At 35.4% G+C, this 15512-nt stretch overlaps 1 long non-coding RNA gene across 1 annotated transcript; it reads right to left on the bottom strand.

The window, feature by feature from the left end:
• Positions 1 to 13618: 13618 nt before the first annotated feature.
• Positions 13619 to 15068, bottom strand: LOC133037678 (uncharacterized). Its single transcript, XR_009687730.1, has 3 exons — positions 14831 to 15068; positions 14168 to 14232; positions 13619 to 13789 (listed from the first exon to the last, which is right to left on the bottom strand). It is a non-coding gene; the product is annotated as an uncharacterized LOC133037678 (long non-coding RNA).
• Between the last annotated feature and the right edge of the window lie 444 nt (positions 15069 to 15512).

The following is a 15512-nucleotide window of genomic DNA, read 5'->3' as shown; positions in this document are numbered from 1 at the left end:
AAGCGTGGAGGTATTCCTTATCCTAACTGGCTTATTGAGGGTTTTCAGCAAACAATTCAAGAGTGTGAGTTGAGTGATATGGAGCTTGTTGGTCACCAATTTACTTGGGAAAAGAGCCGTGGTTCGGATGCTTGGATAGAGTCTCGCCTAGATCGGGCACTTGTTTCTAAGCAATGGTTGGTTTATTTTTCCTCAGCACAATTGTTGAACCTGGAGTTGAGCTCCTCTGACCATAGTCCTTTGTTACTTAATCTTGTTGGTCAGTCTTACATTTCTCGACATAAGCAGTTTCGATTTGAGAACTTTTGGCTCCGGGAACCTATGTGTTTCCAAGTTGTCAATGATTGTTGGGTGGAGTCTGCTTTGGGTGGTATTCAAGAGAAGATTAAGCTCTGCGGTAATAAGCTTACAGAGTGGAACAATGATTACTTGGGGAAATTCCACTCTCGGTTGAAGCATTGGAAGAGTGAAGCTAAAAAGTTTAAAGCTGGGCGTGATGATGTGTCTTTGAGGCGGTTTAAAGAAGCTGAGAATAATCTTTTTGAGGTCCTCAATCAAAAAGAAATTTTCTGGCGACAAAGATCTAAACAGTTGTGGCTTCAAGAGGGTGATCAGAACACGAAATATTTTCATGCTACAGCTACCTCGCGGCGTCGCTCTAACCTCATTCATAAACTTCAGAAAGATGATGGTACTTGGGCCGATTGGGACAATGGTCTTCCTGATGTCATAGTTGATTATTTCAAGACCCTCTTTTCTAGTGGTACGTGCCAATCGCTGAATGTTACTAATGGTATTAGTCCTACGATTTCTGAAGCTCATAATGTGGCTCTGCTCGCGCCAATTACTGATGAAGAAGTCAAAGATGCCCTCTTTCAAATGCACCCTGATAAGGCCCCTGGTCCTGATGGGATGACTCCTGCTTTTTACCAAAAGTGTTGGCATATTGTGGGTAAGGATGTCATCAAGCAGGTTCGTTCGTTTTTTCTGTTTGGATCTTTACCTGAGGGATTGAATCATACTAACATTGTGCTTATTCCTAAGAAGAAGAATCCCTCACATATGTCTGATCTGAGACCGATTGCCTTATGTAATGTCCTTTATAAAGTATGTTCTAAGGTGTTAGCTAACCGGTTAAAAGTTGCTCTTCCTCTGGTCATTTCCGATAATCAGAGTGCTTTTATTCCTGGAAAGCTCATCACTGATAATATCATGATTTCCTTTGAAGTAATGCATTACTTGAAAAGGAAAAGGATGGGAAAGGATGGTTACATGGCGATTAAGCTTGATATGAGTAAGGCATATGATCGAGTTGAGTGGTCTTTTCTGTGTGATATGATGCTTAAGATGGGTTTTGATAGCCGTGTGGTTCATCTTATCTATCAATGTATTTCCACGGTCACTTATTCGGTCACTCATGGTGGTCATGCATTGGATCCATTCACTCCTTCCCGTGGTATTCGACAAGGTGATCCTCTTTCACCTTATTTGTTCTTGATTTGTGCTGAAGGATTTTCATCTCTAATTAAGTCCTTCGAGGCTCAGGGAGAGTTACATGGATGCAGGGTGTGTAATGGAGCTCCGGTTATATCACATATGCTCTTTGCGGATGATAGCTACTTGTATTGTAAAGCTATCGATAAGGAAGCTTTGAATGTCATTAGATTGCTGCAGTTATTTGAACAAGCCTCTGGTCAGCAGGTGAATTTTGCTAAATCCACCATCTTTTTTAGTTCGAATACTACAGAATCTATCAAAGCTAGAATGTGTTCTCTTTTGGGTATGGTTGAGGCCCCGCCAAATAGTCTCTATCTGGGTCTTCCTTGCACTATGGGTCGTAATAAAAATGCTATCCTCGGTTTCCTTAAGGATAAGATGGAAAAGAGAATATTAAGTTGGGAGGGTCGTCTTTTATCTAAGGCTGGCAAAGAAGTTCTTGTGAAGACAGTTGCTCAGGCTCTTCCCTCATATGCTATGTCGGTTTTTCTTCTTCCTATTGATACCTGCAACAAACTTGAAGGGATGATGGCCAAGTTCTGGTGGCGGTCTGACAGTTCAAAGTCACATGGTGTTCATTGGAAGAGTTGGCAACAACTGACAAAGCATAAGCATTTTGGTGGTCTGGGGTTTAGAGACTTACGGGATTTTAATCTCTCCATGTTGGGTAAGCAAGCTTGGCGATTAATTGTTAATGAGACTTCTCTTGTTAGTCGTTTATACAAGGCTCGGTATTTTCCTCGAGGTTCTTTCTTTAATGCTGAACTTGGTCACAATCCAAGTTTTATCTGGAAGAGCATCTTTGATACTCAGAAGTTTGTCTTATCGGGGGTGCGTTGCAATATTGGTTCTGGAACTTCAATTAATATTCAACGGGATCCCTGGTTACCTGATGCATCCAATCCCTTTGTAACGACTCAGCTGGTGGGTTTAGATGACTGTAAAGTGGCTAGCCTGATGGAGAGTCATGATAGAAGGTGGGATTTAGAAGTGCTGAATGATTTGTTCAACACCCGTGATCGAGATCTGATTTGTAAGCTCCCTATTTCTTCAGCTTCTTCTGATTTCTGGTATTGGTCTCTCAATTCTTCTGGTGTGTATAAAGTGAAGGACGCCTATAATTTGTTACACAAGGAAGATGGGTTGCTTTTGTCATCTGAGGAGAAAAGATTGTGGAAGATAGCTTGGAACATCAATGTCCCGCCTAAGGTGCTTCATTTTTTGTGGCGCTCTCTCTCTGAAACTCTTCCCACGAAGGTTCAACTGGTCTCAAGACATGTCCCACTTGATCTGCGATGTCCTATGTGTAACTTTGAGGATGAATCGATTGTGCACTTGTTAATAGAATGTTCTTTTGCTCAAAGTTGTTGGCATAGATCATCCTTAAGTGCGAATGTCTGGTTGGGGGGTAAGTTCTCAAATTGGTTTGAGTCATCTGTCTTGCCATCTAGTACCGAAATTAGAGAGGAAGCGGTCATGCTTTGTTGGGCCATTTGGAATGCACGTAATGCGTACACTTGGAAAGGCAAGAGCACTTCAGCTTCGGATGTCATTCTGTCTGCTAGAGTCAACCTTAATCAATGGAAGAATGCTCAATTGAGAAAGAAGGGTCCTTTATTTTTGGCTTCGGGTGAAAATGAGGGAAGTGAGCATTGGTCTAAACCGGTAACTGATAAGATTAAGGTCAACGTAGATGGAGCTATCTTTGAGGCAGAAGGTTGGTTTGGGACTGGATTGGTGGCTCGCAATTGTCATGGCCATCTTATTGAAGCTCGTTCTTGTAGTGAACCGGGCTATTTAGATGCTACAGTGGTGGAGGCGATTGGCATCAAGGAGGCTCTTAGCTGGATCAAAGACAAGCAGTGGCAAGATGTACAGCTTGAAACAGACTGTCTTGTGGCTGTTCAAGCTTTACATTCTTCGGTTCCTCTACGCTCTCCCTTTGGCGTGGTGATTCAAGAGTGCAAAGAATTGCTTGTTTCTTTAAAATCTGTTCAGATTCAATTTGTTAAACGTTCTGCTAACAAGGCTGCCCATTATATGGCTCGCAGCTCTTGTTTTCACTCAGTTCGTATGTTCATCGAGAGTACTGCTCCGAATGATCTTTTAAACATTGTAATGGTTGATTCAATTTGCTAATAAAATGTCACCATTTTATCTCAAAAAAAAAACTATAAGTCTATCAATATAGAGAAATGTTAATAATTAAGGACTTTAGTGGTAACTATTCAACATTTCAACAGTAGCACAACAATTTGTATTATATATAATATAATGAAGTATGGAATTTTATACTTTTTAATTTAATATTTATCATTAATTCGTAAATTAAAAATCACTTTGAAGTAATCTCAGATACTTTTACTACCTACTAGCTCATGAATATATAGAATATTAATTGATTGATATTTGACATTTTAAAATGATTAACATATGTCATTTTATAATTAATTAATAATTTTTTATTTTATTTTACGAGATAATTTTTTATTTTTTATATTAAGTTAAAATATAAAAAATTTCATATTAAAATACACTAACAATAATATATCATTTCTCTTATACTTGGCAGCAACGACTTTATCATTTCTCTATATATAAAAAAATAAAGGAAACAACTTCTTGAAAAATTTTATGGAGCACCTTGATACATCCTTTATATAAATTTTTTTAATCTGTGATGTATAATTATTTAAGATATTTTATGAAATTTAATAAATTTTAAAAAAAAAATTAACACGTCAAAAATAAGGTACTTGAGACAATCTTTTGAACACATGACTTTTTTTTTATTTTATTTTATACATATAGTGAATAAATTATTTAAACATATTTTCAATATTATAAATTATTATAAAGTTCTTAAAATTTACAAAATATTAAAAACGTCATAAAAAAAATTAAACTATTTTCTTTTATAGATACTAAAATAGTAAGGATCTATCGGTGTACCTTCTTTCCAGGATGCACCATAGAAGCTTCCCAGTCTAGGGATGTATATTTTTTCCATGAGAATGAGATCTTGCGGGAATTCGTCCCTAATGAAGCAGGAGTTTCGAGTCTAAATGGAGAACAGAGCACGAACTATAATTATTTTTATCCCCTAATATTAAACAGGGTACGAACGGGGATAGGATGACACTCCCCGCTCCGACAGGAACCTGTTTAGTATTTTATTTTATATTTTTGATAATATTTAATATTTTTTAATTTATAATTGTATTTGTTTAGTACAATTATATACTTTTATAAATTTTAAGTTGTATTTTTCATAATAATTAATTTGTTGAATAATAATAAAGATGTAATATTTGATTTTTATGTATTTTTATATTTTTATATATTTAAACTTTTGTTATAAGTTTTATTTCTTTATTAGGAGATTCCTCAATTCCATTTTCATCCTATTTTCAATGAAGAATAAGCAAGAAGAGGTATAAAATCCTTAACGGAGTTAGAGACAGAGGAGCACTTGCCCGCCAATTTTTCCATGTGCATCCCTATCCCAGTCCCCTTATTATATTATAAGTATTATATGTGAATATGAGGCTAGGTTATTTTGAGATAACTCCACTGTCTCTCAAACAAGGGTAATCTCATTGGGACTCCAATACCTTTGATTTTTAATTACTTTAAGGAAATGTTTCATATTTGTAATTATTTTATATGTATTATCGTAACTTGAAGAGCTTAGATCTTGTAATAAATATAAAATAATAAGAGGAACATAATTATATATATAAATATGTATGACTGTTGGGCAATATACTATACTATATAGTAGGTTGAAATTTAATATTCCACACAGCCTGTATGTCATTTATGTTTTAAAGTTCATAGAAAAGACAATAGTTACTATACTATATCTTCATTTTTGTTTTTATTTTATTTTCCATGTGACCCATTCTTATTATTTTCTAATAATAGCATATAACCGCCTTATTTAAATATGATAAATGAAACAAGCTATACAGGTTAGAACAACTATTGTGATACTTAGTGATTTTTTTTAGGATAAATACTTAAATTCTAATTAAAAATAATTTTCATTTAAGTTGAGAGCAAATTGAGTCAAATCGTAAACTGCTATATATTAACACTACATTTGACATAACTCTAGAGAAAAGAGACAAAAAACTTGAAATGTCTACAATTACATCATGAAAAGATGAGATTTCAGTTTGTGATCTTAAGCTAGAATCTGTTATAGGTTGTTATGTTAGTTGGTCTGTTTGTTAGGTTGTTCATAACAGTATAAATACATTTTCATTCATTAATAAAAATCACTTCTGTTATTTTCACTAATATGGTATCAGATGCTTAAGAATTCTCTCCTCTTCCCATCATCTAAAACTTTCTGTTCTGCCATTGATACTCAAACATAGTTCGAACTCGTGCTACTGGTTCCAGGAATTTTGGCCAAAATCCTCCGCCTAATTCCTCTTCTACGATTCCAGATGCACCACACAATGAAGATCCGATCATTCCTCTAGCTCCTGTGATCACTGGAGAAAATTCTACAAACCAGAATCGCTCCATCCGACCTGCTCATGAGGATAGCTCTAGCCCTTACTATCTCAGTTCAGGGGATCATCCTGGCCTAACCTTGGTCACTCCTCGTCTCTCCGATCATAATTTCCAAGCATGGAGACGCGACTTCGAATTATCTCTTGGAGCAAGAAACAAGACTGTGTTTCTTAAAGGAATTCTACCCCAACCTCCAATTGAAGATTCTCTCCATAACCATTGGCTTCGCTGTGACCAAATGGTGATGTCGTGGATCCTTCACTTTGTCACTCCAGAAATCAAGAGCAGTATTATGTTTCTTGATACTTCAGCTGAGATGTGAACTGAACTTCATTCACGTTTTGATCAAGGTAATGGCCCCAGAATTTTCGAGCTCCAAGAAACGCTTATTACCCTTCGCCAAGGTGAGGATTCTGTTACTTCTTATTTTATGAAGCTTAAATACATGTGGGATGAAATTCAGGAATTAAGACCACGAATTCCATGTTCTTGTGTCGCATCTATTGATAACCTAACATTCTTGAATCAAGAACAGGTTTTACAATTTCTTACAGGATTGAATGAATCATACTTTCCTGTTCGTGCACCAATTCTTCTCATTGATTCGTTTCCCTCTTTGTCCAAAGTTTTCTCCATGGTTATCCATGAAGAAAGACAAAGAAAATTTAAAAACTCTCATCTCCCTTTTCTTGCTTCTGTTCAAGACCAAAGCCAACCTCCTGCTGCATTGGCTCAAAATCCTTCAGCCTCTGCAGCCTCCACCAATCCCCGATCCAACAAAAAGATGCGCCCCTACTGTTCTAACAGTCACAAACCAGGGCATTTAAAAGAAAAATGATATTTCTTGATCGGTTTGCCCCTGGTTATGGTGACAAGAAGAAAACTGAACAACCCACAGTCCATAATGCCTCCTCTTCTGTTGATCAATATGGTGTCCTTGTCAACCTTACCAAGCAAGAAGACATTTAAGCAATTATTTCTCTCCTAACACAGAAGCTGCAGCCTACTACAACAGATGCTTTTGCATCTAATGTTTCTGGTAACAGTTCTAAACACTTATGGATTGTCGACAGTGGTGCTTCACACTACATTTGCTGTGATTTTTCTCTTTTTTCTAATATGCACAAACACCCTATAGCTAATACTGTTACATTACCAAACACCCTATGGATTGTCGACAGTGGTGCTTCACACCACATTTGCTGTGATTTTTCTCTTTTTTCTAATGTGCACAAACACCCTATAGCTAATACTGTTACATTACCAAATGGATCCATCATTAAGGTATCTAAATCAGGTGATATCAATTTTTCACCCAATTTTCACATATCAAATGTACTATATGTGCCTACATTTCAATTCAAACTTTTTAGTGTATCCAGTTTTCTAAATCACACTGCTAACAGTATGCTATTTACCAAATCTTTTTGCACATTACAAAGCACAATGAACAAGAGGATTGGGACAGATGAAAGGATTGGAAATCTATATTTCTTGCTGCAATCTACCCGATCTCACAGCAATTCTCTTTCTCTTACATGTAATCAGTACAATAACTCTTGTAATAGTGTCCATTCATGGCACTCTAGACTTGGACATCCTTCCATGTTCGCAACAAATTTTCTTAATAAACAATTACATTCTGCACATAATGATGTTTCCCCTTGCTCTATATGTTACTTAGCTAAACAAAAAAGAATACCTTTTCAATCTCAAAATAACATTGCTGATTTTTGTTTTGATCTAATTCATTTAGACATATGGGGTCCTTTTCATGTTCATAGTAGAAGGTTATAAATATTTCTTGACAATTGTGGATGACCATAGCAGATATACTTGGGTTTATATGTTAAAATCCAAATCTGATGTGCAAGTTCTAATCCCACAGTTCTATAACCTTGTTTTTAGTCAATTTAATAAGAACATCAAAGCAGTTCGATGTGATAATGCAAAAGAACTCAATATCAAACCTATTTATCTTCAAAAAGGAATTCAAATTTACAACTCATGTGTTGAGAGACCTCAACAAAATTCCGTCGTTGAGAGAAAACATCAACACATTTTAAATGTGGCTCGAGCCTTGGCTTTTCAATCATCTATAGCCTTGGTATATTGGCCTCATCTTATCAACACTGTTGTGTATTTGATAAATCGTACACCTACACCATTGCTAAAACTTTTAACACCTTACCAATTGATGCACAATAAACCACCTGCCTATGACCATTTAAGGAACTTTGGATGTCTTGCGTATGCATCATTCTTACCAAGTACTAGGCACAAATTTTCCCCTCGTGCACATGCATGTATGTTCATTGGATATCCCAATGGTATGAAAGCATACACATTACTCGATTTGGGCTCTAATAAATTTTTTTATTCTCGAGATGTGGTGTTTTATGAATAAATTTTTCCCTTAAAGGATCTCTCAACACACAATCCTTGGATCATCTATTTCCTGTTCAATACACCTCCTCTCTTGATACACAATCTGTTTTTCCATCTGTTGATCAACAACATCCCACATCTGCTATAAATCCATCTCAACTTGCATCACATACACCTACATCAGTACCTGCTAGTGTTGATCCAACACAGGCGCCTCCTGACCACAACTTAGCACCTGTCTCACGTAACAACACACCAGCAAAAGCTACTGATATATCCCCAGCTTCTGATGCAACAACTACAGTTCCCCAGCAGCCTTTCATTACTAAAACAGGTAGAAAAACTTCCACCCTTGCTCATCTCAAAGAATATGTTTGTCATTCCTCTACCAATCATCCTTTGGTTAAATACTTAAACTATGACAAACTCAGTGTTGCTTTTCGCAATGCCATCTTCCACGCATATACTGAGTTGGAACCTACCACTTTCAAACAAGCATCTCAATTTATTCAATGGTTAAAAGCAATGGATGCTTAATTCTTTGCTCTTAAGAAAAACAACACTTGGTCAGTTGTTTCCTTACCTCTTGGTTGTAAACCCATTGGTAACAAATGGGTATATAAAATAAAATATAATGAACAAGGTGAAATAGAGAGATATAAAGCACGCCTCGTTGCTAAGGGGTATTCACAACAACAAGGCATTGATTACACAGAAACCTTTGCCCCCGTTGCAAAATTCAATACCCTCAAACTATTCTTAGCATTGGTTGCCATCAATAATTAGACTCTATACCAAATGGACATTAATAATTCCTTTCTTCATGGAGATCTTAATGAAAAAGTCTACATGACACTCCCTAAAGGCTATGTCCATGAGGGGGAGTTACCCCCAAACCCGGTTTGCCTTTTGCACAAAAGCCTCTATGGTCTTAAGCAAGCTTCTCGGCAGTGGTTTGTCAAATTTAGCACCACACTTATTGAACATGGTTTTCACCAATCTGCATATGACCACTCCCTCTTTATCAAATCTAATTCATCTTGCTTCCTTGCCATTTTAATCTATGTCGATGACATAGTAATTGTCAGCACTAATGACACCGAAGCAACAAAATTTAAAGCATTCCTTAATTCAAAATTTCAGATAAAGGATCTTGGCCACTTAAGACTTTTCCTTGGCCTCAAAATTGCTCGATCCAAGGCAGGCATATCTGTCTCTGAACGACCCTTTACTCTTCAATTACTCAATGAAACAGGTCTCCTTGGATCAAAGGCTGTTTCATCACCAATGGATGCTAATCTTTCTCTTAGTAAGGATGTTAGTCCTCCTGTCAATGATGCTACTTCATATCGCAGCCTCATTGGAAAACTATTGTTCTTAACAATGAAAAGACCTAACATTAGCTATATCGTCAATAGACTTAGTCAGTATCTCAGTGATCCTCGTCAACCGCACCTTAAAGCAGCATATCGGATTGTTCAGTACCTTAAAGGCACTCCAGGTCAGGGACTTATGTTTCACTCAAATTAACAGCAACAACTTCCCATCGATCGTTTGCTTCATCTCCAGGCATTCTCGGACGCAGCCTGGGGCACCTGCCCTGATACAAGGCGATCAATCACTGGTTTTTGCATATTCCTCGGTCAGTCCCTCATCTCCTGGAAAATTAAGAAGCAGTCCACGATCTCAAAATCATCAGCTGAAGTTGAGTACCGGTCTCTTGCCAACACTACCTACGAAATTTTATGGCTACACAACATCCTCTCTGATTTTGGAATTTCTCCTTCCCAACCAACAACCATTCACTGTGACAACCAGGCTGCAATACACATCTCAGAAAGTGTCGTATTCCATGAGCGTACGAAGCATGTTGACATAGATTGTCACATAGTACGGGAGCAAATCAACAAGAACAAAATAAAATTATCCTTTGTTGCTTCTCGGCACAACATTGCTGACATAATGACTAAGGCTTTGTTTCCCTCTCAATTTGGTTATTTGTTGTCCAAGATGAGTGTATCAAATCTCTACACTTCATCTTGAGGGGGAGTCTTAAGCTAGAATCTGTTATAGGTTGTTATGTTAGTTGGTCTGTTTGTTAGGTTGTTCATAACAGTTTTCTGTTATGTTTGTTATTTCCAATTTTTGCTCTTTATCCTTGTATAAATACATTTTCATTCATTAATAAAAATCACTTCTGTTATTTTCACTAATATGTGACTTATTCAGAGCATCCAATTGTTGGGTTTTATGCTCTAAATAAAATCTCATTTCAATGTAATCCAGATTATTCAATATCAATAAAGTAACAGAAGTACTTTTTCATTCATTTGTGTATGTTTTGGTTCACCTTATCAATTGTTTGTCTATTTGATTTATAAATTCATCCAAACCATTTTCACATACTTGATCATGTTTATTATGTTGTCAACATAGTGGAAAGTAAACATGACTATGTGAATAAAGGATTCCTAGATTTATCAGAACACTGGGTTTTACTGATATGACAATCTACAACAGAGTTTACTTGCATTTGGAGAAATGCTATGTTCTTTCCAAAACATTGGTTAAAGTAAAGATCGAGTTGGATGCATGGAGTATGCATTGGAATGGACCGATATTGAACTTTGAAATAGATTTATAAAACTTACCGTAATATCTATTCAATTCAATATCACTAAGTTGATCCTAGATCAAATGATCTAAATCCTGATATGGTTAGGTTCAATCTCAAGAGTATTATTCGTGTTCTTTGATTTGTTAGTTAAGCCTACTTTTGGGTCAGGGTGATACGTACATTTTGGGAACACGGTAGTGCAATTGAGTGGGAGCGCTAACATAAATATGGAATCTATAGCTTCTATCTGGCGAATAGTAAGCAAAGGATGATTTCCTTCGAGCTTAACCAAACAAAGATAAATGGTGGAGTACTCATTTCACTTAGCTGAATATCATTTATATAGGGTTAAGTGTTTTAAGGATAAAATACATTGTAGGGTGTTACGGTAATTAAATCCCTTTACAATGTAAATCATCCATATAGAGGATCATTGATCAAATTAGGATTATAACAATGGATAACTAATGACGTGTCTATATGGTGGAACATATAGAGCGTTCTATATAACTGAGAGTGCAATTCTAAGTTCTATGCGTGGATTCAACGAAGAATTAATAAGTCAGTGAATTTAAGTAATAAATTCTTGATCTGCTTATTGAAGCTCGGATATATAGACCCATGGTCCCCTCACTAGTTGAGACAATATTACTTGTAAGACTCATTTAATTGATTTTAATTAATCAATTATAATTCTCAAGTTAGACTGTGTCTATTTGAGAATTTATCACTTATTAAGGGCAAAACAGTAAATAGAGAATTTGAAGGGTATATTTATTAATTGGGAAACTTTAATTAGTTTTATTATTAATAAATAAATGACAATATATTATTTGATAATTAATTTTAATTATTAAATAATTAGATTTGACATTTATGTGGTTGAATAAAGGAATTGGCAGTTTTTGACAAAATGGGAAACTAGGAATGTTGGAAAAGGAAAGTTGGAAAAGTGGAAAGCCTTGTTTTCACAATGCCTAGGCCGGCCACTTTGCTTCCCTTTTCCCATTGATTTTTTATTTTTTTAATGCCAAGTAATTCAACCATAAGCCCATGTGGTCTTCTATAAATAGAAGGTAAAGACTTCAGTTTTTGTAACACTTTGACATAATTTTCTTTCACTCAAAAAGCCTTGTTCAAGCTGCCACTCTCTCTCTCTCTCTCTCTACCTTCTCTGTTTTTCGAAATCCTCTAAGTGATAGAGTAGTGCCCACACACATCAAGTAATACCTCAATCATAGTGAGGAAGGCTGTGTAGAATTCAGAATCAACAAAGAAGGATATTCGGGCTCATATCTTGATTATACTCTACGACAAAAAGGAATCAAGGGTTAGAGATCTGAGTGGGAGGAGACATATGTTCCGCTGCACCCAATGTACGATTTCTCTTACTTTTATGTGTTTAATTTTCTATCGTTTTAGAAGTTCATATTTAGGTTGTTAAATCAACATACTTGTGAGTAGATCTAAGATCCTGGTAAAAATAATTCCAACACCAATACCATCAAAACATTTGTTTCAATTTGGCAAATAGGCACCTGTAATTGAAGAAGCCACTTTAGAGCATGAAAGATAGCCTTTGCCTCCATCTCATATGATTCAAGTTTCCAACAGTCGGCTTGGATAGAGCAGCCACAACGTGACCATGAGCATCCAAAGCAACAATACTCCTGCTAGCATCCAAAGTAGCGTTCACATTCAGTTTACAACTACCTGAACATGGTGGCAGCCATGACTGTGATGCAACAGGCAATTGAGTTGTGGAGGAGGAAGTGTTAACTTGTGTTGTAGGTATGGTTGGACTGTATTTGAGTTTGGGAAATCTTAAGTTTTTAAGAAAAGTTACAATAAACTCAGATAGTTTTGTGGCCGTCTTTGCCCTTTCGCCATGAATAATGTTATTCTTTTCCATCCAAATACACTACAGAGTACATATAATTATTTCCATTTTAGCCTTTGTGTGAAGTGTAGATTGATGAACGAGATAATCTCCTTTTGTCATGGAAGAAGAAAGATGCCAATCAAAGGCCAAATCCAAGATACGCTAAACGGAACGAGCATACTTGCAGCCAAACATAGCATGTCCTATTGACTCCTAAGCCCGACAACAGACCAAGCACGTAGCATCAGTTATAACCTTTCTTCTAACAAGATTTGTAGCCATAGGTAGAGCATTGTGAACCACTTGCCAAGCAAAAATTTTGATTTTTGTGTGACAAGTTAAGAGAATAGAAATAACTCGACCATGATGACGATGAAACAGAGGTGGAGGAGAGATGGCCATCTTCAATATAGAATTTGCCAAGTGGAAACCTGATTTAACAGTGTAATGGCTGAAGTTACGATGATGCCAAATAAGAATATCCAGGTTTGAGAAGAAACTCAATGTTATAGTAAGAATCCTTTCCAAATTAAGAAGGGAAAAATATTATTGTAGCAGAGGTATATTCATGTAACCCCTATTAGTTTAGGCACGCTACAGTATTTTTTGATTACTATGCACACCTTTGCTAATCAAAGGGTTTATTGAAAAATATGATTGATTTAAACTTTTTTAAATAAACTTAAACTTTAATAAATAAATATAATCTACATAACTCTGAGACCCCGTCAAAAGTTTATAACTATTTTCAAAATATGTTTTATACAAAAAGTGGACTTAAATTGTCCCGAACACCCAAACACTTCAAGTCTAATCGTCTTGATATGTACAATCTTCATTCAGATCTAGACTCACTCTAGTTCAGTTTTGGCTCTTACCTGCACATGTAAATAATACATATGAGTCAACAGACTCAATAAGAAAAGCATAAACATAAATATATAACCAGATCATAATCGGCGCCCATACACCTAAATATAATCATATCTCGCATTCAACGCGTACTAAGTCTGGAACATTCATACAACAAAACCTAGCATATATTTGTCAGTACCCAATGTAACTCTATCAACATCGATACCACTCTTATTGATATGCCAAACTAATGGCTTTAGAATTTGCCTAACATATATCCGTCAATGTTCAGTGCAAATATATGTACACTAATATTGCTCTAACTGATATGTTATCAAACAGAAAACTATAAAACATGTACATTTAACATGTAAACATGCATATAATTATACTAATCTTACCTCGATTCTGAATGCAATTATGCCGACAACCCATAGTGGAAACTACTGCTTGACGATTTAAGGTCCTAAGTCACAATTTACGTAAAATTAGTTAATTAACCCGCTAAATCATTGAAAGGGGCTTCAAACTCAAAACTGAAAGCTTTCCTATCGATTGATAGTGTGGCAATACCCTAAATATTGAGAAAATACGAAAAAATGAGACTGGAAAAATACCCTGAAAGAAACAACAAATCGTTTTTATAAAAATGGTAAATTATTTTTCTGGGCTTATACTTATAAAAAAAAAACAGTAAACCGATTCTGTAAAAAGGGTTTGCCATTTTTTTGGGTAAGTTTCCCAAAAAGCCTCATTTCAAAACCAAACCTTAACCAAATTGTCCAGAACTTCATAAATAGTTAAAACAAACATAACCCAACAGTTAAGAGCAAGCATAAACCCATGATCTCAATTTTACCATGGAAGACCCAAGTTTAAGCTTAAAAGCTCAAAATTTGCTCAAACATGAAATAGTTATTCAAACCAGCCAATAACAACATAAATTACTCTAAAATTACTCCAGAAACAAAACCTAATCATCCCCAATTCATACAGAATTTAAATCCCAAAATTGCATGAAAACCTAATTTTCTACTATGAACATCAAAGAGGAAAAATCTTACCTTAGCTTGGCTATCAAAATCCTTGGATTCTAAATTGAATTCCCCTTGAATTTGGTTTTAAAATAGGTAGAAATTGTTGGATTTCCTTTGGTTTTTGCTTGGGCAGAAGGTAGGAGGAGAGAAGGATGAGAGTTGGTTTTTTTTTTTTTTTTTGAGTTTTCTTTGCTAAAGAGGAAAATCATTAGTTAAATTTTGTTTTATTCAGCAATCACTTAAGAAGAATAACCGAAGGATTAACTTAAGAATCCACTTATCTTCAAATAATAAAATAAAAGGCCAAATAACTAACTTTCCCTTTACTTCACTACTAACCAATCTAATAATCTAGGGATAAAATAATCTCAAATAATTCCAATATTCTAAATGTATAAATATATCTTTCCCAACTAATTCTTATATACTTAACCGCATCTAAGTGACTCTAATTAGCCAAAGTGTCGTATTATACTGTTGTCGGGGCATAAAATATGAAAAATATTAAATTTTATATATAATATAAATAATACATTTAGAATTCAAATATATCTCCGTAATTAAGAAATTATTTTCCTAAGGTCTATTTCTGGCAATAAGCCCTAATTTTTTTATTAAGAACATATAATCACAATCTAATAATTTACTCTTTAATAATCTGCTAATTCTCATAATTTAAATATGTAATCATTGTAATTACATTGACACT

Source organism: Cannabis sativa, chromosome 5, assembly GCF_029168945.1.
Source record: "Cannabis sativa cultivar Pink pepper isolate KNU-18-1 chromosome 5, ASM2916894v1, whole genome shotgun sequence".
In the NCBI taxonomy this organism is placed as follows: Eukaryota; Viridiplantae; Streptophyta; class Magnoliopsida; order Rosales; family Cannabaceae; genus Cannabis; species Cannabis sativa.
The sequence above is the reverse complement of the archived record's forward strand: the minus strand, read 5'-3'. Positions and strand labels throughout refer to the sequence as shown.